The sequence below is a fragment of the Protopterus annectens genome, chromosome 7.part0 (assembly GCF_019279795.1).
Source record: "Protopterus annectens isolate FY-2018-M chromosome 7.part0, PAN1.0, whole genome shotgun sequence".
In the NCBI taxonomy this organism is placed as follows: domain Eukaryota; kingdom Metazoa; phylum Chordata; order Ceratodontiformes; family Protopteridae; genus Protopterus; species Protopterus annectens.
The window spans coordinates 779,452,331-779,465,181 of NC_056739.1; positions in this window are offsets into that span (position 1 = coordinate 779,452,331).

Below are 12,851 nucleotides of genomic sequence, written 5' to 3' on the forward strand. Positions count from 1 at the left end.
GTGTGTTTTTATGCATCTGTCATATGTGCTATTCTGAGATGATTTCTTACCACTGTCATTAATTCAATAACATCTGGAGTACAGAAACAAAGGTTCTAGGAATGAATTGCTGATAGATCCTGTAGTGGAATATATACATCCACATTTCACATCAGATGGACACTGGAACAATGAAGCAAGACTCTCAGCTAGATTTATCCATCTAAATCTCTAACAAGTGTTCTTGGATTTGTAATCATCAGTGAATGCCTTTGAGTCTTTTTGTACAACTGCATATTACCCTGTACTATGTTAATGTCTCAGGCTCAGATGATGGCAAACTACAATTGCTTAGCTTGTGATTTGTGATTCTATGGCTCTTCCCCCCTTTCTTGAAATAGACACAAACGTTTTTGTTCTTCTGTCGTAGCACTGTACAAGGTTTTGCTGCTTTTTGGGGAATTCTGATTCTTGCATTCTACTCTCCAAATTTCCAATGTGGTCTTGGTCTTATTCTTATCAATCATTGGGAAGGAGAGTCCTACAACTTGTAATGGAATGGATGGCCATTTGATCTTATGCTTGCTTTTCTTCAAGGTGTTCTTTACAGTCTGTATCATATGTCCAACTTGCCTATTTGACTGTGGGTATGTTGACCTCTGTATCATACGTTCAACTTGCTTATTTAACTGTGGGCATGTTGGTCTCTGTGTCATATGTCTGACTTGTCTATTTGACCATGTGTATTTTGTTCAACTTGCCTATTTAACTGTCGGCATGTTCGTCTCTGTATCATATGTCCAACTTGCCTATTTGACTGTGGATACTTTGGTCTCTCTCTCTGTCATATGTCACACTTGCCTATTTGACTGTGGGCATGTTGGTCTCTGTGTCATATGTTTGACTTGCCTATTTGACTGTGGACATGTTGTTCTCTGTGTAGTTCTCTGAAACTGCCATGCTTAGGTAATGTGTCTAAACCCTTGACTCTGCTCTTTGATACTGCCTGCTAAGGTATTCCATAGCCTGTAAACACTGACTTAAGCACATTAATTAGAGTTTTTCTCATCATATCCTTGAGTTGAACAATTTCTGGATATTTTAAATTAGCTAGCAGATTGTAGGCTATTAAGTTATTATGCTAAAACAAGCAATCTCCTACCTTCAGCCATGGCAGTGTCAGTGTTTTATGGAGTATCAATTCCTCTTACTGACTTTGGTTTCTGTGCATGCCACAGAATTAACAAGTTTTGCACCATTTGTTCTATTTGCACTGTCTTTTTGAGCCAGCCACTGCATGATATATATGTAATTCACTGAATTTGGTTTCTTAACCCAGACAGAGTGATAATTTCTTGTCTTAACTAATATGAGCATACAAGATAACTCCTCTGTCTCTGGAGGCTTAGCACAGTTTTACCATAGGATAAATAAGCTTTACCTTGTCTGACGATATGACTTTTCTCAAAACTACATTTTTTTGTCTACGTTTGTAACTATTTTTATTTCCTATAGTTCCACAGATGTCCCTGGAATCTGTATCATAACCAATAGAACTTCTAGATCCTCTTTTTTTCCTTATTTAATTAATTAATTTATTTATTTGCAAACAGAATAGTCTGAATGAGTCTAGGCCTGGTTTCAGAGGAGGCCTGGGAAGAAAAGCACCACGTTTTACAATAAAGATTTGTGTCAAACAACAATTAAGTTGCAAAGCAGTGAGAATATAATGGCATATACTTGTATTCATTAGTAGTATTTATCTGGAACTAATATGATTAAGAAAAGAAAGACGCACGGTTTTAGATTTCTAACAGGTGTTGGAAGACAGTTGTAGTAAAGCGTTTGAAATAAAAGAGGAAAGAGAACTAGTAGCAGGAACTAAAATGAAGAGATTGTAGGAAGTTAAGAATCATATATAGACAGAAATTTTGAGAAGTGGAGGAAAGGGAGTTGATGTATATGTAACAGGAAGTGCCCAATGTTTTGAAAAACAAAGGAAAAAGAAGAACATGTTTATGAAGCAGTGGTACCCCCAAGGGAAAGATAACATTGAGGCTAAGTGCATGCATTTTTAAAGCCAGACTTGTGAATAAAGACTTTGTAAGTATGTTATACATGCTTCCGTGTCAAGCCTAAACATGACAAATTTGTTATTTATCCACAATTTCTCAGACCAGATTTCCTGAAAACTTTTTTGGCATTATTTATCAGTTTTACTGTCAGGCTTTTTTGTCACACAGCTCTTATTCATATATTTTGCCTCTGTGTTTTGTGTTCATAATATTCACAAACTCGATTTCTACTGTACTTATGGGCATTTCTGTCTTTACATTATTGTCTGTTTCTAGAACATTACTATTCTGTTTTTGTGACTTTTTCTTTTAAAATAACATTCTTGCATAATGACCAACAGTTCTGCACATACCACACACTTGGGCCCTATTCATAAACATGTTCCACAACTAAAAAGGGCTGGTACAAATTAAAACCTGCATACAGTGCCAAATGCAATTCACAAAACAGCACCAGACCAATCAGTGTACTTCAACTTTCTGCTGTTTACCTGGAAAACACCATGTATGTAGTAGGTAAGCAACTATTTGCCTCAGTTGCAGATTGATTCACAAGAGTGTAAACAATCAAGGACAAGTTACCTTAACATGGTAATACCCCAGCATGACTGGCATATATGAATTACAATCATGCAAGCCTGTGGTTTAAGATCAGTGACAATGAACATGTACCCCAGAGGAATACCATGATTCATACATCTGAACTGTGGTTCTCCTGGCTGGCAGCATAAGGTGCACAATGCATTTGTACATTGGTGCCCTGTGTTCTTCAATGCCATTTTATTTTTATTTATTTGCTTTTTGATGCCTCTTTTCATGCTTGAAACCACAACTATTATAAATGATTTGACTAGCATATCAAACATAATGCTAGACTATGTATTATGAAATTACATATTTCACATTTTTTATTGTTATTGCTTTTGCACTTTCTAGGCTTTACTTTCTCACTGTTATGTACAATATCATGTTTATATACTTCTAATTCATCAATTACAAAAGTTAACTATGTTGTGTCTTTCGGCTTATCCCGGTTGGGGGTCACCACAGCGGAACTCCGGTCCGCTAATGTTTGGTAGTGGATTTTTACATGCCAAGTTACCAGCCCTGACGCACAATCTTCAACAAAGGCACACCCATTCATGCATGCCTTCTTACAGAAGACGCTGTAACTGAGAATCGAACGGGACAACATCTTGCTGTGAGGCGACAACGCTACTGCAGCACCACTACTGCGGGTGAAAAGTTAACTATACAATCAGTAATTCACTGACACGGCACATATTTGTATGGCTTTGTCAATAGCCTGCATCTTATACAGCTATTTCCTATGCCATAAGCAATGCTTCTCTAATTAAAGAATCACAAAGTCATCCAAATTCATAATCATGCACCCTGTGTCTTAACTCAGTTAAATGTGCATTAACATTCTTTTGTATCCCTTGATTTTTGGTAAAGAATAAATGGCTTAAAAAGGGTAGAGTCTTCTTTGGATGCTTAGTACACAGAACACCTGACATTTCAAAATGCCCAAACTGTATCCTTCTTCCTGTTTCAGAGCAAAAGTATTAAATACTGTGATGGTTTCCTCAACTGCAATCTGAAAAAAAAAAAAAGAAAATGAGACACATTTTTTCTTAGTTTGTAACTGAGGCTACTCACAGTGAGATATAGTTGCGGATGGTGATTTCAAAGCAAGGGGGTACATGAAGTGGGTCTATATTACTTCAGTGAAAGATGTATTCAGTGAATATGTCTTCATTGCTCACCAGCCACTGAAATTAACTTCAGCAATCCGTGAAACTTTTCCCATCATTCGGAAACACTAGCTCACCAAACATACGGAACACAAAGACCCCCCACCCCCCCAACTATACATACCAACTCTGAGGTTACACTATAGTGGGGAAAAGGGGAAAGTTCGCTGAAGTTTATTTCGGCGGCTGGTGAGCAATGAAGACATATTCGCTGAATATATCTTTTGCTGAGGTAATATAGACCCCATGAAGCAACTGTAGATGGGACTAAGTGAATGGAGTGAAGTTTAGTTAGTATTTTATTTTTCCTTTGTTGACTGAGTCCCACTAGGCTAGTGGCCTCTTTTCAGGGGAGACCTAAGATGGCAATTAGACTATTATGGGAAATTTGGCCAATGCATCAAGTGCCACAGGATCTTTTACATCCATTTGAGCTACCACTGACTCAAGCAGATGAGACCTTGATTTAAAATCTCATCCCCCTTATGTTGCACTGCAATGCCAGCAATGTATCTACCTGGTGTAGGAATAAAACCCAAAGCCTACTGCATCAAAGGTGAGTGTGATACCTTTTGTATCACTGAAACTTCATGAACTGAATTATTATGGCAGAGCAAACTTTTAGCATAGTTACAGTTCTAGATAAATAACTGGTCAGACACTACTGAATAGGTGATCTCCATTTTTAGAATACATGCTATATCTACCTTGAGAAATAAAATGAATTTCACACATATCATTTAGCTATAGCCACTTTATTGATGGTATGCATCTCAGATGTTTGACAGTGAACAAAGGAAAAAATAGTGGTCAACTTGTTTCACTGAAGCACACACACTAATCTATTAAGCCACGTTCATCCACAGACTGCCTCATTGCCCATCAACTACAGCCATATTACTGTGTATACCTAGGATGTCTGATATGGATCAAATAAAAATAATAATAATGACCAGAATAACACATTTCAATTTGCTTCACTCAAACATGCAGGTGACCAGCAAGCTACAGTAACGACTGTTAAAATGTTACCAAATAACAGCAGAGATCAGTCATTTTCATCCATAGACTGCCACTGTAATGGTCAGTTATAGAGTTTTAGGCACTTTACTGACTGTGTACACCATCAATGTCTATGATCAAATAAATTAACGAATGACACAAAAACACACACAAACACACAGTCACCAATTATAGCAACATTATTGTTTACAACACAGAAGTTTGATCACGATCAACTAAATGACTAAATAAATAATGGCCACAGTAATGTAGTTTACCTCACTGCTGTCACACCCCCCACACTGTGATCCACTGCAACCCCCCAAAACAAGTACCCTAAACAATTACAGTCCCTTTATTGGCTGTGCACACCTCAGATCTCATTAATCAAATACATGAATACAAAATTAAACAAAATAAGTAATGGCCATACATGTTGCTGTTAGATATATATAGCAAGTCCCACTACAATACTCCCCCGACACACAAGTGCCCTCACAAATTATAACCCCTTTTTTAGTCCCCTCAGATTCATTACTACCAGCCTGGCCCCCAGTACCCATGTATATTCTGAGTCTGACAGCATTTGCCTAACTCTCTGGACTTTCTCTGGTGTTACTGGGATCAGTCACAGATCTTGAGTGCCCTGGGGTCTCAACCAGATGTGCTTCTGCCCAGTGTTTTTTTTATTTTATTTTATATACCCTACCCACTTTTCCCTTTCCCTGTCCCCCATGCTTGGCGGTTTCATCTGAGGGCAACACTCTACTTTGGGCCATGCCTTCCCTTTTAGGGAGTATCACCAAACAATGATCTCTGTCTCCCTTTGGCAGTAGCATTGTTAAACAGAAGTAAGAGCATTGTCAAATAACATTTCCAACTGACAGCATAATGCCAGAATTTATGATTGCAGACTGGAGAATTATTTAATTAAATAAATACAATTAAAATCACCCCCCCACACACACACACACACACACACATTTTCACCATCAGAGTCTTTCATTTAAGAGTTGTTTCATTTTCATTCAGGTTGCTTCATTCAGACTACATCGAGCACCACTTATCTGAGGCAGACCAAGCTAATGGGAAATGGCTGCTTACTGTTCTGTTCAGCAGCCAGTGGTGGCCAACACATGGTTCACCAAGAAAGTCATGAGATTACATGCAAGACTGGTTAACATGCAACTAAGGTAGACTTTCTCTTAGTAAGGAAAGGCCACTGAGGTAGACTCAGAAATTGCAAATCTATCCCCAGTGAAACAGTCTGCAAACTGCATAAACCACAAGAAACCACAATCAGCTGTAAGCAGTGGTCAGAAAAGGCTTTAGGATGAATAGAAATTAGGTTGAAGACCTGGAAGTTGACTCAAGCAAAATCAAAATAGTTCAAGGAAATACTCAGGAATGCAGTACCTCATGAAGAAGTGGAAATAGTCAGTGTCATAAAAGAATGGCAGCATTTTGAAACAACATGTATAGAAACTATAGAATGGATATGCAGGTGACAGAAGTATGGAAATAAGGTACATAAGGAAAGCTGGTGGTAAAATGCAGAAGTCCAGAAGCTGTCAAAAGAAGAAGGAGGACATGTGGTATGGCACAGGGCTAACATGTTTCAAGCCACTCTCTCCCCGACTGATAACATTCATAAGTCATAAAATAGCTTATCTGATTAAAATCTTAAATACTTGGTGTGAAGATATGTGAAGGCTGCCAGCCTAGCTAGATAGGATTTTGTAGATAATTCTGTCATTTGTAAATATTAATGTAAGTCGCATGCTTGTTCTCTTAAATGTAAGAAAACTATGGTAAATGTTGAACTTCAAAAATGTAACTGCATTGCACTCTGCTGGAGGAAAGCTGATAAGTCAAGCATTGTATAATTGTTTGATCTCAAAACTCGGAGCTGAGATGTCTGGGTGAAGGAATTCTTGCTATTGTTTTGAAACCAGAGTTAATTGCTAGAATTTGCATGTATAATGTCTTTTATTCCTGTAACGTCCTGACCAGGTGCTAGATCAAAAGGGCTGCTAAACTCTGAGTTTCTGTTAGCCTGGGAACCAGAGAAAAAAATGATGTAATCTGAAATTAGTCAGTAGTACTAAACTATCAATTTAAGGAAACAGAGACTCAGAGCATTTTGCATTTGTCTTCAGAACATCCAACATCACCAGCACTGCTTAACTCAGTATGTAAGTTTATTTTAGGCCTGTGTTTGCTCTTAGATATAGATAGGAAATAGGAAGTCTAGTCTAGCTGTTTTTCTGTATTGATGTCAAAACTATTCTACTGTGTTATTTTAAGCATTTCCCTGTGATCTCTGAACTCTTGACTAGCACTGTGTAGTAAGACATATTGTCTTGTGTTCTTTATTATTTATTATTAAATATTTTTAAACCTTTCAACTGTGGCTGTTTTATATAGAGATAATTTATGCTCTAGAATACATTGCATGTATATAGTGATACTGGCCGAGCCACTCCAATAAGCTTTGCTGTTTAGTCACACTTAACATTTGGATAATAATATTGCACAGTAATAATTGGACACCCTCTGATAAGGGCCTTATTAGTAGCTGATATTAGTGGTTGGTGGCGGTGATTGCTACTTTATAGCCTGGCAGGAAGGGGCATAACTGGAGAACCTGTGCCAGCCTTCCCCAGGAGTGTCTGTGTGTTTGTATATAACTCATATCTTAAAGCGTTTGTGTGTGTCAGCTACTTGGGCAGGGACATGAAGCACTGGTTGGACAGATAGGATGCTGTGGGTTAGCTTGACCACTAGGCTAAGATCTGGACCCTATAGCTGTGCCAGTGGAGAGTCTTATTGGGGATCTGGAGAGAAAGGGAGAAACCAGCCCCAGACTGACTGTGATCTCTGTGTGCTCTTAAGGGAAATTGTACTTTACTGTGTGTGTGTATTTATTATCCTTCCCAATATGGATGCCCTTCACTGCTGTTAGTGGTGAGGATTAAAGACCCTTGATTGCTGGGCCAGTGCACAGGTGTCTCTCTTGGTGTAAGCATATTGAAAAGGAATACCTATGAGGGAAAGTGGAATGGTGAAAAACAAGCAAAAAAATTCCCTAAGATTGAAAGGCAAGTCATTGATAATCCATAGAATGGGAAAAACTGCAAAACCCACTGTTGGAATGCAGGCAGGAGTAACTGCAGATATACAGACTAAAGTGGATAAAATGTTGTATGAGGTAACAGAATGAGTGAGTTGCTAAGAGATTATACAGGCAAAACAGATAAATGTATTGAGGAGATGGAAAATGTGCCAACAACCCACTGTGATGATAATGTAGGCTGAAAGTGCAAAGTGGGAGGAAATGTCAGTGAAGTTGCCTGAACTAGGTGCAGCACAAGAAGAAATTACTGAAAAGTTACTTGAGATTGAGGATTAAGAAAGGAGGGCAAACTCCCTCTTTACCAGCCTACCTGAAGGAGCAGAAGTGAAGGGCTGTAAAGGCTTTATGGTTGCACAGTCAAGCAGATGGAACATAATTCCTGAAGACCAAATCTTGTTAGATAACACAGAGTGTATATGAGTGTGGGATCACCTGCAAGATTCCCAAGACAGATCGTTATAAAGGTCCAAAATTATCAGCTCAAGGAACAAATTCTTTCAGTGCTGTGGAAAAAGGAAAACTTCTACAGACCGGTGATAAAATAATTTATGTAGATCACAATTATTCACTGGTTGCACATCATTTGCTGAGACAGCTGCAGCTCAGATTCTGTCTGATATATCCAGAAGTTGTAGTTGTCAATTTCCCCATGGGGTTGAAAGCTTTTCTGGACCCTATAACAGCCTCTTTGGAGATACAAAATTTTAAAGAATTTCAGAGATCAGAAGTGAGAAAAGAAAGACACGAAGGAGGAATTACTGAGAAAGGCAGTAACACAGGAGCAGAGAATAGCAGATAGCTCATAACCCTTTCTATTTTTTTTATTTTTTGTATATACTTAGAAAAAAAAAGAAGTGCAATGGAGAAAAACGCTAAAAAGATAAAGGATGAGTTGACAGCTGGTCAGAGCAATGAAATAATATGGCAGACTGATATGGTCCTTGGAGAAGACAAGACTGACTAAAGGCAAAAATTTCCAATGAGGGAAAATAGAAACTATATAAAAATTGAGAATATTGTACTTTTTCAGCTACAAATGTATTAGGCTTGGATTAATGACTGCATATAAATAAAAAAACTTTAATGGTAAACGATTCTGCTACTATTAACACTGTTTGCTTAACTTTCCTTCATCTGAACAGCAAAAAGATTAAATGGACTTATTTTATAATAGTAAATAATAAACTTTCTGGACAAAATGTTAATATTCATAGAAGAACTGTATAATGCGCAATATTTTTCTAGGAACAAACGTTAAGATATAGTCAAATTGATGGTCTCCTATCTGGAGCAATTGGATAATTTAGACACATAAGCTTCTATTTAAGAAGCAAGCAAACAGCTACTTAATTTTCAGGCATATGAGAAAAACAAAGGGTAAGCGTGAGGAAAAACTGAATTGTAATATGGAATGGGAGAAGGACACATGAAATGATGGAGTAAACACATGCTCATGGGAAGCACTGTCGCCAACAAAGAGCAATGTCTCACTTTACTTGGGAGGGTGGCCTAATGGTTAAGGTGTTTGCCTTAGAAACACAAGGTCCAGGGTTCAATTCTCACAAGGGATAATTGGCTAGGCTTAATACAGCTGCATGCAGAGGGAAGCTACCTAAGTACTAACCTATGAACATAAACGAAGAATTAGACCTGTTGAAGATGGAGGGTTTTGTATGTAGCTTTTTGAAGATAGCAATCATTTAAATGTTGCAAAGTTTTATTAATATTCAGGCTGCAAAAAAGTAATTTGATGAGACAGTCTAATAAATGTATAACTCAGGCATGGGAAGTAGAAGGGGATTTGATAGGAAGACAAGAAATGAAGTCTCAAAGAGTAAATAAACATAATATTTGATGATTAGAAGGAAACTGAAAATAGTAACATGGAATGTCAGCGGATTTATGGACAAAGGACGGTTGTAAAATATTTTAGAATGTCTTCAAGAAAGTAAAGTGGACACAGCAATGTTATAGGAGACACACCTAGCAAAAAAAAAATGAGGTTTCAGGTAGGTATTTTGGGCAAATACAATAGAGGGGAAAGAAAACAGGTGTAGTTCCGTTAATACAAAGAGGGACCGATGTACAAGTGGAAGAAGCTAAGAGTGGCAAACAAGGGAGATTTGTCCTAATTAGAGGGGAATGGGGAGGTATAAGGTTCACACTGAGGATCTTTTACATCCCACCAGGGACAACAATTACAGAGCTAAAACAAATAATATTAGAAATAATAGAATTTACATAAGGTATAGGATTATTGGCTAGAGATTGGAATCTAATAATGGACAAGTAGGATGTGAGTAGGGGACAGAAGAAATACAATCTTAAGGCAAAGCAGATTCTTTAGAAGTATTATGACTTTCTGTGGGCTAAGGGATTAGGGGGATCTTTTCCCAATTGCTAGATGTCATACTTACAAATCTGAGCAGTATGGAAAAATGGCTATCTTAAACAGATGGTACCTAACCAGGGAACATGAGGGAATAGTATAAAAACATTCTAACCTACCCCATACTAAACTTGGGTCATGCAAATTTGAAAATCGAATTAGAACATCCAAGTATAGACAGGGGAACAACAATGGAGGTTGGATATGGAATGGATAACAGTTCAAGGAAGAAGATATATTTTAAAAGGTGCTTAGAAGGAACAACAAGCGGTAACACATGGAGAGAGTACAGGAATAGTTTGGAAACATTTTTATTTATTTATTTTATTTTTTATTTATTTAACATTTGTTTACTGGTAAAATCCATCTGGGACAGAGCCCATTTTCCACAGAGGCCCGTGGAGAAATTCTTCCGACACATGTCTTTTAAAAAGGAGCTGAGGAATAAAATACAAGAGGCCAACAAGCATTGCTAGCTAGAAAAAAAAGGTGGGACAGTGGGAAATTAATAAGAATGAAAAAGAGATTTATGAAAGAAAGAAGGAGTTGGATGATTTAGAGGCTGGGGAATTCTTAGAGATGGAAAGTCAATGGAGAAGTAAATTCAAGGATTTGGTTAATGCAAGACAAGTAGCCTTGAAGACATATTACGATAATTCCCTGAAATTTCAAAAAGTGCAGGCAGGAAAATTATGACAAATGAAAGTTGAAGGAACTGTTTTCGAGTTACAATTCCCAGAGACAGGATACGTTATTAAAGACCAAGATGGTATGAGGGAGATAGTAAGAAATTAGAATAGTACTCTATAAAAATGAAGAACTCACTGACTGGGCTGTTAAAGCAAATACGTTTTCTCAAGGCTTGAATTTGCTGAAACTGACACAGGAAGAGAATAGGGAAATAATATGCCCCATGATATTATTAGAAATAGAAGACCAAATACAGAAAATGGTGCCAGGGAAGACAGCAGGGAGAGATGGCTTACCAACAGAGCTATGGATATAATTTAGAGGAACGATATTATTAAACTGGCGTGGGTTGTTTAACAAGACATTAGAAACAAAAAATAATTCCAGAATCTTTGAGAAATGCTGTGGTATTGGTATTACTGATGAGGGGAAGGACCCATATAATCCAGTTTTCTATCATCCCATATCACAGATTAGGGCATGGCTATAAAGCATTTGTGACTATATTAGGTAATAGCCTAATAAAAAAATCTTTCTTGAGTAACTGATGAAGATGCTTGTGGCTTCATGAAGGGAAGGCAGAATTTTGTCATCCTAAGAACTTACATGGTACAAGGTGAAGCCGAAAGAAGAAATAATGGGATACTGTTATTGGGAGCAGATGCTAAGAAAGCCTTTGATCAAGTGCATTGGGAGTATTTATGGGAAATACTGAAGAGAATGGGATTTAGTAAGAAATTTGTAAGGCTAAGCCAGGCAATATACCATGGATCAATGGCAGCGATAAAGACAAATGCTAGATTGACAGAGGATATAAGGGTAGAAACAGGAACATGACAAGGTTGCCCATTGCCACCATTACACTTTGCTTTATATTTGGAGCCATTAGCACAAAAGATAAGATAATCTGATATATAGGGATTGGAGTGGCTGGGAGGAGAAGAGAAACCAGACATACTTTTTGTAGATGATATATAGATAATAGATTTCTAACACAAAAATGGATATTAATACATTATATCAGATACTGGCAGATTTTGAGAAGATTTCAGGATACAAATTGACTAAAACAAGACTAAAGCAATGGGTTTGAGCTACACTCCATTGTTTTCATTAGTACAGGATTTTCCTTACCTATGGGAACTTTATAAGACTAAGTATGTAGGTATTTGGCTTGCAAACTCAGCAAAGGATAGTGCTAAGGAATTGTGAGAACAAATATGGGTGAAAATTAAAGGAATGGTAAAGAAGTGGAGAGTGCTGACTAATGACTTGGATCAGAGAATCCAGGCAGTGAAAATGTTTATAGTACCATAGATACTACATCTGTTATAAGCCCTGTTATATAACCTGGGTAGTAAGTTTTGGGAAAGAAATAATGAAAAGCATATGGGATGGTGAACACCGGAGAATTCAATGGCAAAAGATGGTGTCACCAGCTTGATAAGTGATGTCGAGAGGTATTAAATTTATGTGAATATTGTCAAGTAGTTCAGTTAACATTATTCTGTCTTTTGCAAAACTTTCAGTACAATACAAAATAGAAACAGATGCTTATCGGGCAACTTGGCCCAGACATCCCCTCAAAAGAATTTATAATATGAAAACAAATTGTTACTCAAAATCTGAAAGGACTCTGTCAGAGTTTGATATGGGATGTGATAAAATAAATATGAAGATTAAAACAATATAGGATTTGGAAATTTGAAATTTGGCCAATAGGTATGAGTAAACATCCACTTACAATAAATACAGAGTAAATCAAGAGGTGGAACAAGGGCAAAAAATATCTGGAATAAATAAATTAAAATAACTTGGGGTTA